The sequence below is a fragment of the Haliaeetus leucocephalus genome, unplaced genomic scaffold, assembly GCF_000737465.1.
Source record: "Haliaeetus leucocephalus isolate CR32 unplaced genomic scaffold, Haliaeetus_leucocephalus-4.0 Scaffold351, whole genome shotgun sequence".
Classification (NCBI taxonomy): domain Eukaryota; kingdom Metazoa; phylum Chordata; class Aves; order Accipitriformes; family Accipitridae; genus Haliaeetus; species Haliaeetus leucocephalus.
The window spans coordinates 1,029,764-1,037,007 of record NW_010972787.1 but is presented as its reverse complement, the minus strand read 5'-3'; the positions used below and the strand labels follow the sequence as shown (position 1 = coordinate 1,037,007).

The window sequence follows — 7,244 nt, the reverse complement described above, 5'->3', positions numbered from 1 at the left end:
GCAGCAGACAGATGTTCAAACTAGTCCCAGAATTCATCAGCTCCAGGACGTAACATAATTTTGAACCTCCAGGTGGAAAAAGTAGTAACCAAACCTGCTGGTTTCAATGTAGGCTGTGAGTAGCATTTTATGCCAAAAGTTGAACTTAAAAATGCGTTATCTACTGAACATTAGTTCAGGATATCGGAAGAAATTCTTCATTGTTCAACAAGATGAATGACTTGGATTGGTACTTCTGCCTTCATAGTGGATCTCAGTTTTATAACTATTTTCAGCCCAGCTTTTGTCATCAAACTAGGTTCCTCTGCAAGTTACTTGATAACTTTAAAACCTACTAGCCAACTTGAACCAAATGCAACAAAGGTAGGGGCCTTGAAAGAAATTAATATCCTACAAATTTCATGGAAATAGCCATCAGGAAAGAAGAAAAAGACAACTGAGGTGTCCCTAGCTGGGAAGGATTGACTGAGTGACCTCATAACTTCTCAGTCAGCAGGGAATCCACACCAGGCAGAGCTCTTAAGTTCACCTCAGCCACAGGAAAGAATTACAGCTACACCAAGTCAGTTAGTTATAGCACTCTGTTTCCAAACACACACAACCTCAGTCAATGTAGTTTCATGGAGCAATTTACCTATTTTGTAATTTCAACTTCAGCAGCATCTGAAGTATAAAATCTGTCCTTATGTGCCATCCTTTCAATCTCTGTTCACCAGTCAACTTCATGAATGACAAGTCATAGAAAACCATTAGTAGAATTTAGACCCTTAAAGGGACTAAGTCAAACTAATTTCCCATTTCAATTTAATCATATTTCATTGCTTTGGTACTCTGGTAGTATTCTAGCCCATCTGATTCTTCAACTGCCTTTGAGGTGTGCTTAAGGATAGCCAAAGACTGTGTCTTTTAATATTTTTTCTAGAAGAAAATAAATACTCTTAAATCTTTCAGACCTCCTTCATACACAGTGAAATGAAAAAGGAGCAGCCTTTAAAAATATACTTGGGAGACATACATAGCACACTGAAGTTCTTAGCATCCTAGAATTATCTTGCTTTTCTCCCTTTCCTGTCTTATGTTTCTCTTTGCTGAACTTTAATAGCAGGTGATTTGTTCTGGTAAGGTTTGATTGCAACACAGTAACTGCTGCACAAGCAGGTGCCCTCTTAAGGCTAAATTACCTTCCAGACTCAAAATTGCATCTTTGTAGGTGTGCTGATGATAAAGCCTTGAGATTAATCTAGATCTGCAAATGAAATGCCTTGATACATTCCTCACTTGCCATGCTTGTGAGGTGAAAAAAAAATCAGACTGGGGGGGTATCCGCTTCAGCAATAGAACTGTAGCCGGTTTCAATGACACATGCTTTTGCTAATACCAGCTCAGCCTTTTTGTTCCTAAATTCCTTCAGAAGCCCAGAATGTCTGCGGACTTACAACCTTGTACTCAGTACTACTAGACTAACTCTGAAATAAGCCAGTGATTTCAGTGGAGGCATAACATTTAAAATGAGAGGAATTGTATTCAGTCTCTACTTCATTACATAATGTTTGTGCTGGGACTTTTTTTTGTTTTGCTATTGTTTTCTTCAGCAGTTTCATGATTAAGGGCTACAGAGGGTTTAGCTGAAAACAACTTTGGCAAAAATTGCTGTCTGTTTTCTTCTAACTAAAACATTTTCTTAATAAAAGTGGGTTGGGGAGACTGTTGTGGAATATCCCCTTTAAAGAGGTGATGGGGCGTTTCCTTTGGTTCTGCAGGCATTTTTTCATCTTTTGTGATGCTACTGGCATGCTATCAAAAATGTCCCATATCTGGAAGACACAAAACTGAACAGTCTACTTCAATTTTCACTCTTTTTTTCTAAATATATATAAATAATCCAGGAAATTCCCGTCTTAAAAAAGGAGTCTTAGCCACTCTATTTGGCTAGAGTTGAGGGGAAAGGTGGACTTCTATGAGGTTTTGACACATCCGTTTTGGTAGAACAGGGAGGTGACACAAAGTCTTGAGAATATATTTTGCCTGAGAAGTTGTAACTCTCCTTCCACAGTCTTGCTTATTTCTGCTTGTTAATAAGGAAGCAAGTAAATGCAGTAAAATTAGAAGGGGTCAGGACCTAAAAATACTTTAGTGACAGATTCCTAGTAAAAAGCGCTACTTTTTAATATGATTTTGTTTATTCACAAAGTTGTATGGCTGTATTGCAGAACAGTGTACATGTGCCTTAGGAAAAGAAAAAAAAACAAACCAAAAGCATTTGCTGTGGCTCTAACAGTTGTATATATTTTTCAAGCTTTCAAACACTTGCATCCAATTCCTTGGTAACCATATTCATTTTTTCTCCCACAGAAATAGTTTCATCAAAAAAGTTGTTGTCTGGATTGCTGCCTTTAATTCTGCCTAGTACCTTACATCCTATTTTATTTCATTATAAATACTTAACATTATTTCACTGAAGTGAATAGCTCCGTGATTATCAATGACTTTGATTTCCAATGCCATGGACAGGACCCAGCTACAGGCACATTATAACTAAAATAAACGCTGTCACTAAAAAAACAATGCTGTCACTGTGGAACAACTTGCACTTGTCATAATAATTATAACTATGAATGAGATAAAAACATCAAGTAGCCAGAAGCAGGAACTGCAGCTAAGTGTCAGCTGTTAAATGACAACCTTACGTATCAGTGAAGGCATGTTTGGGTGACATGACACGAGAGCAGTGACACGAGCAGATATGTCCCATCTCAGATACAGGAAATCAGACAGCTTGCCCCAACCTTAACTGCAAAGCAGCTTAATTTGTTAACTTGTCTCTTGTGCAATTACCAACAGTTACAAAAACAAATCATAAAATGATAATGGTGGCTGAAATAATAGATGGAACATAAGGACTGCATAATACATGCTTTGTGTACAAAAATTAAATTAGGAAATTATTACCACAGAGATGCAAATACTGATTCACTTAGAATGAACTGGTAAGATCCATATCTGTTACTGTTAAATAAACACATTCCTCTACAAGTGATTTTACTACTTCCCATCTTGAGCAGAAAAGGTATTAAAATTTGGCCCTGAGGTAGGCTGACGCCACTGTGGTATCTTTGCTGTAGTACCAGAGACTGAATACCTAAGAGAAAAACAAGGATGTGTTATTGGAAGAGGTCATCATCTGTGAGAGATGGTCAGCGGTAAAGCCTTTGGGCTTCTCACTCACCCAGGTGCTAGGCCAGGGTAACGTGTTTGCTTCTGGTGGGCACAGTCATCAAGAGAAGCAATGTTCTCCTGAAGTCTTTCACCGGCAGGAATTCGCTGGGCTGCAGGACAAAACTTTTGGAAACAACCTTACAGATTTTCAATGGTAGAGGTGTCTGCTGGCCAGCCAAGTTTCAATGTCAATGTTGGAGGCTAAGCCTCTTCAGCTAGGTTATTAAAACAAAAGGTAGAACAGCCTGACACCAAGCCAGCTGCCAACACAGCAGTTCATTAGTAGATTATCCTGCTGATCGCTGTTTTTCTGGTGTTTTGATCAGGCTTTCGGGTGCTGGTTTATCTTTTCTGTTTCCTGTGTGTCCCTGAAGAGGAGGGTGCATCCCATTTCCATATAACTTTTTGCACACTAGGTCTGTCCTCCCTCATCACAACACTAGTGCTGGGGAATATCCAGCTGGAGAGTCCTGGACCTGGCCACCCCGACATCTTCCCTGGAGCCGAGGCTTGTGAAGGTGCTGCCAATTGCAGGGTCACAGCACTGAAGGACACCTAAGTGTTCTATGGTATTTCAGAAAGGAAAAGGACAAATCCCTCCAGAGTCAGACCATATTTTGCCTTTTGAACTTGATCAAAGCTGAGACTATATATATGCACACAATAAAGGCAACTTGGAATGCTCAGTGTTGCTACTGGAACTCTTATATTTTTATTGAAATCTGGTATTTTAATAATGGATGAAAAATACTTTCTGGAATTAGATACATTTAATTTTAAATGACAGACGAATTTAACAACAGACATAGAAACTATTACTCCAGACATTTATTGTATTTTCACCAAATATTTAAAATATCTGTGAATTGGATTCATCTAATGACCACAAATTCTTTCAATTCCATTTGTTTCTAGCAAAGAATTTAAAAAGTAATCTAACATACTTGTTGGAAAAGTAAGTACAATTAATGTCCATTAAGGTAACATATCCTATTATTGTTATTCAAATACTAACAAAAGAATAAACAATCTGGTTTTAGACCACACGATTAGTAATAGCAAAATTATCCTGCAATAATTTTAGATTATGTAAGGTCTGCTTCTGTAAACATATTAATAGATGAGTATGTGCGTGTTTAGTCATATGCATAAATATTCCCAGACAGAGTGGCTAGCTTCCAGGCTTGTAGACTAAGTCCATGTGTAACTTTTCATGTTAGGGTCATGATATGGGCAGAACTACACTTCTATCCTAGCTGATGGCATAAATCTTAATTGAATTAGAGGATAAAGTAAAGGTGTGTTGCATACCATTTAAGATGCCAAAAAAATTCAGAAATTCCTCAAGGTGATTTTTTTTTCTTAGTTCTCCTTTCCAAAATGCTTGTCCAGTAAATGCCCCTTGGATTGTACATTTAGCTTTCATAAAAGTAGAGTCCAACACACAAGTGGGTCTTCACTAATGCTTTATGCCTTTGCAGGCACACTGAAAAAGAAGAGAAGCATTGGCCCAGAAATCTTTACTTTCAAAAGCAATTCTAGGATTGATTCCTCAGATAGGGCAATGAAAGTTTAAAATCTGTTTTTTAATGAAGAGCTGTATTTTGGCATTATTGCTGGAAGACAAACTTTTACATCTTGCAGTTTTGGCATTCTTATCATAAACTGCAGTTACGGCATTCTTGTAAACTTTATCTTTATAACCTACCTCTTAAAGAACTGTGTAATTTAAGTTGATATGGGTATCTGAAAGCTCTCTTTATTGCCTGTAGTTCTTTCTGTAGTTTCAGTTTCATGGCTAAAAAGAATACGATCTCTAACTACACTTTTGTTTTTACTGCCCTGTTTTATCAGACAAACTGCAATTTTACACCTTGTTAAGGAAGCAAGGTGAGAAGAAAACCACATTATACTGTTGACAAGGAAGATAAGACTATTATTTACCTTGACATTTTTGAGCAATAATATTGTTCATGTAACAGCATAAGAGATAAACCATATCCTATGGTGATAATGCACAAACTGAAAGGAACTTTCTTCCACATGCTATCAACACTAGTAAAGAAACCATGCCCTAGTGCAATAATCTTGTATTTGAGCCAGTTCACAATGGACTATTCTGGAAGAAAAGCGAGCTTCTAATTCAGTCAACTAAAGTAAACACATTTATCTGTGCACTGCACTGAATCATAGACAATTTCTTTAGGTGACTGAATGAAACAGAGTTTGGTTTTCGGTGGTTTTTTTTTTCTTTTTTTTTTTTTTCATTTCCATTGGATCTTACTCTGACCTGCAGGAAAAGGCTGTATGAACAGGGAAGAGCATGTTGCATATTAATGGTGGCTGGTCAGTGGCACTGTGTATCTGCAGAGGCTGCAAGACACTTCAGAAGTTTAATGTACTGCAAAATATTCTGTTTCAAGCCAGGATGTTCTTCAGGATGAAGAACAACAGAGAGAAAGAGGAATTAGCCACTGTTGCTTCTTCCTTGGAGCAAAATGGCATAAACAAAGCTGGACTTGAAATTTTAGCCCGTGGGAGGAAATTGAACATACCTTTAATAGACTGAGATGTTCAGGTTCTGCGGTGATGACTGCAAGAGAAATGCCTGTTTGAAATACACAATAAAATGCATAAAATCACAGATTCAACTCATTTAAATGCCTTTAGAAGAAGCAATTAAACTCAAGCTTATATAATTCAATTTCATCATAGTTTGTATTATGTAGTCATCTAGCTTATCAGAATGTTCTTTAAATTTTGTCCAAACAAATTTAAAAAAATTTAGTCAGTGAGGCTCCCACAGATTCTCGGAGATTATTCCTTGCTGTTTGCCAGGCTACTCTCCTCTTCTTCCCCTTCTCCTCACCTCCAGTTCATCCTAAAATGTTCTTATTATTCTTTCTGAAGCAGCTTTAATTGAAAATTCCTTTTAGTTCTTCCCCCAACCTTTCTTTATTATCAGACAGCCAGAGGGCGAGGTGTATTAATAGCAGCTGCATGACTCAGAGTTGATAGCTCAAGTGGATCCCTTTGCACTGAGCTTTGCTGTTTGGCCTCCCTGGCTATGTTGCCACCCAGCTCAGGGAGCACCTTCACTTTCTTACAAACAAAAATAAACTGCAAAAGCACAGAGGGGGCTGGGACTGCCTCAACCTCTCTGTCCTTCAGAAGGATTCTCCTTGTTGCTGTTTGCTTCTCCATCCCCATTGAAATTGTATACAAAAAAATGAGAACACGTATATGAGAAAAAAAGTCTGATCCCATCCCCCAGCATGACTCTTTCTCCCACCTGAGTGATCAAAAAGGAGCAAGGGTCCCATCACTGCGATGAGAGGGAAAAGGGGAACAAGGTCAGCGCTCTCCACTCAAACTGCATTCCGCGCTCTTTCTCTGAAGGCTTCCCTCTTCTCAAGGGCCATCACAGCTTGAGCCTTCCCAGTCCGCAGCTCACCACACCACAAGCCCCGTTCCTGCCCGCTGCGTCCCCCGGCTGCTGGCATCCCTACCTGCCAAAACATTTGGACTCCCACCGTGCCTCAGCTGCGCCTATGGGACCCACACGGCCTTCTGAAATACACGCCTGCCTTTTTTCTCCCCAGCCAAGAAGGAGGGCACGTTATTTCCTCCCGGGGCTTCGAATGGAAAACACCCACGCTGCCAACTCCCCCTGCCTGGCTCAGGCTTTACTGACATGTTCTTTTGCCGGCTGCCGTTAGACCCGGCTGCCCAACAGACGAGCTCTTTCTCTTCATTTTCTCCTCACTTACGTGAGCAAAGAGTTTTTCGAGGACAGCTTTACTGCTAGGCAGCTATTACAAGCAAACGCGCGGGCAGAGCTGGGCTCGGGTGATTTCCGCGGGACACTCGTGTCTCCAAGCACCGGCTCTGCCCGAGTCTGCAGGACGCTGCGAAGCTCCGTGCGGGGGCGGCCGCAGCGCGGTGCCGGCTCTGGCGGGCCTCGGGGCCGACGTGCTCCGGGGGCCGCCTCATCGCAGGAGCTCCGTCTCTCACCCTCCCTGTCCCCC

General features: G+C 40.2%; 1 long non-coding RNA gene across 1 annotated transcript; it reads right to left on the bottom strand.

The window, feature by feature from the left end:
* Positions 1-2,335: 2,335 nt before the first annotated feature.
* LOC104834931 lies at positions 2,336-7,169 on the bottom strand. The gene is made up of 3 exons (XR_774669.1): positions 6,800-7,169; positions 5,772-5,824; positions 2,336-4,702 (listed from the first exon to the last, which is right to left on the bottom strand). It is a non-coding gene; the product is annotated as an uncharacterized LOC104834931 (long non-coding RNA).
* Between the last annotated feature and the right edge of the window lie 75 nt (positions 7,170-7,244).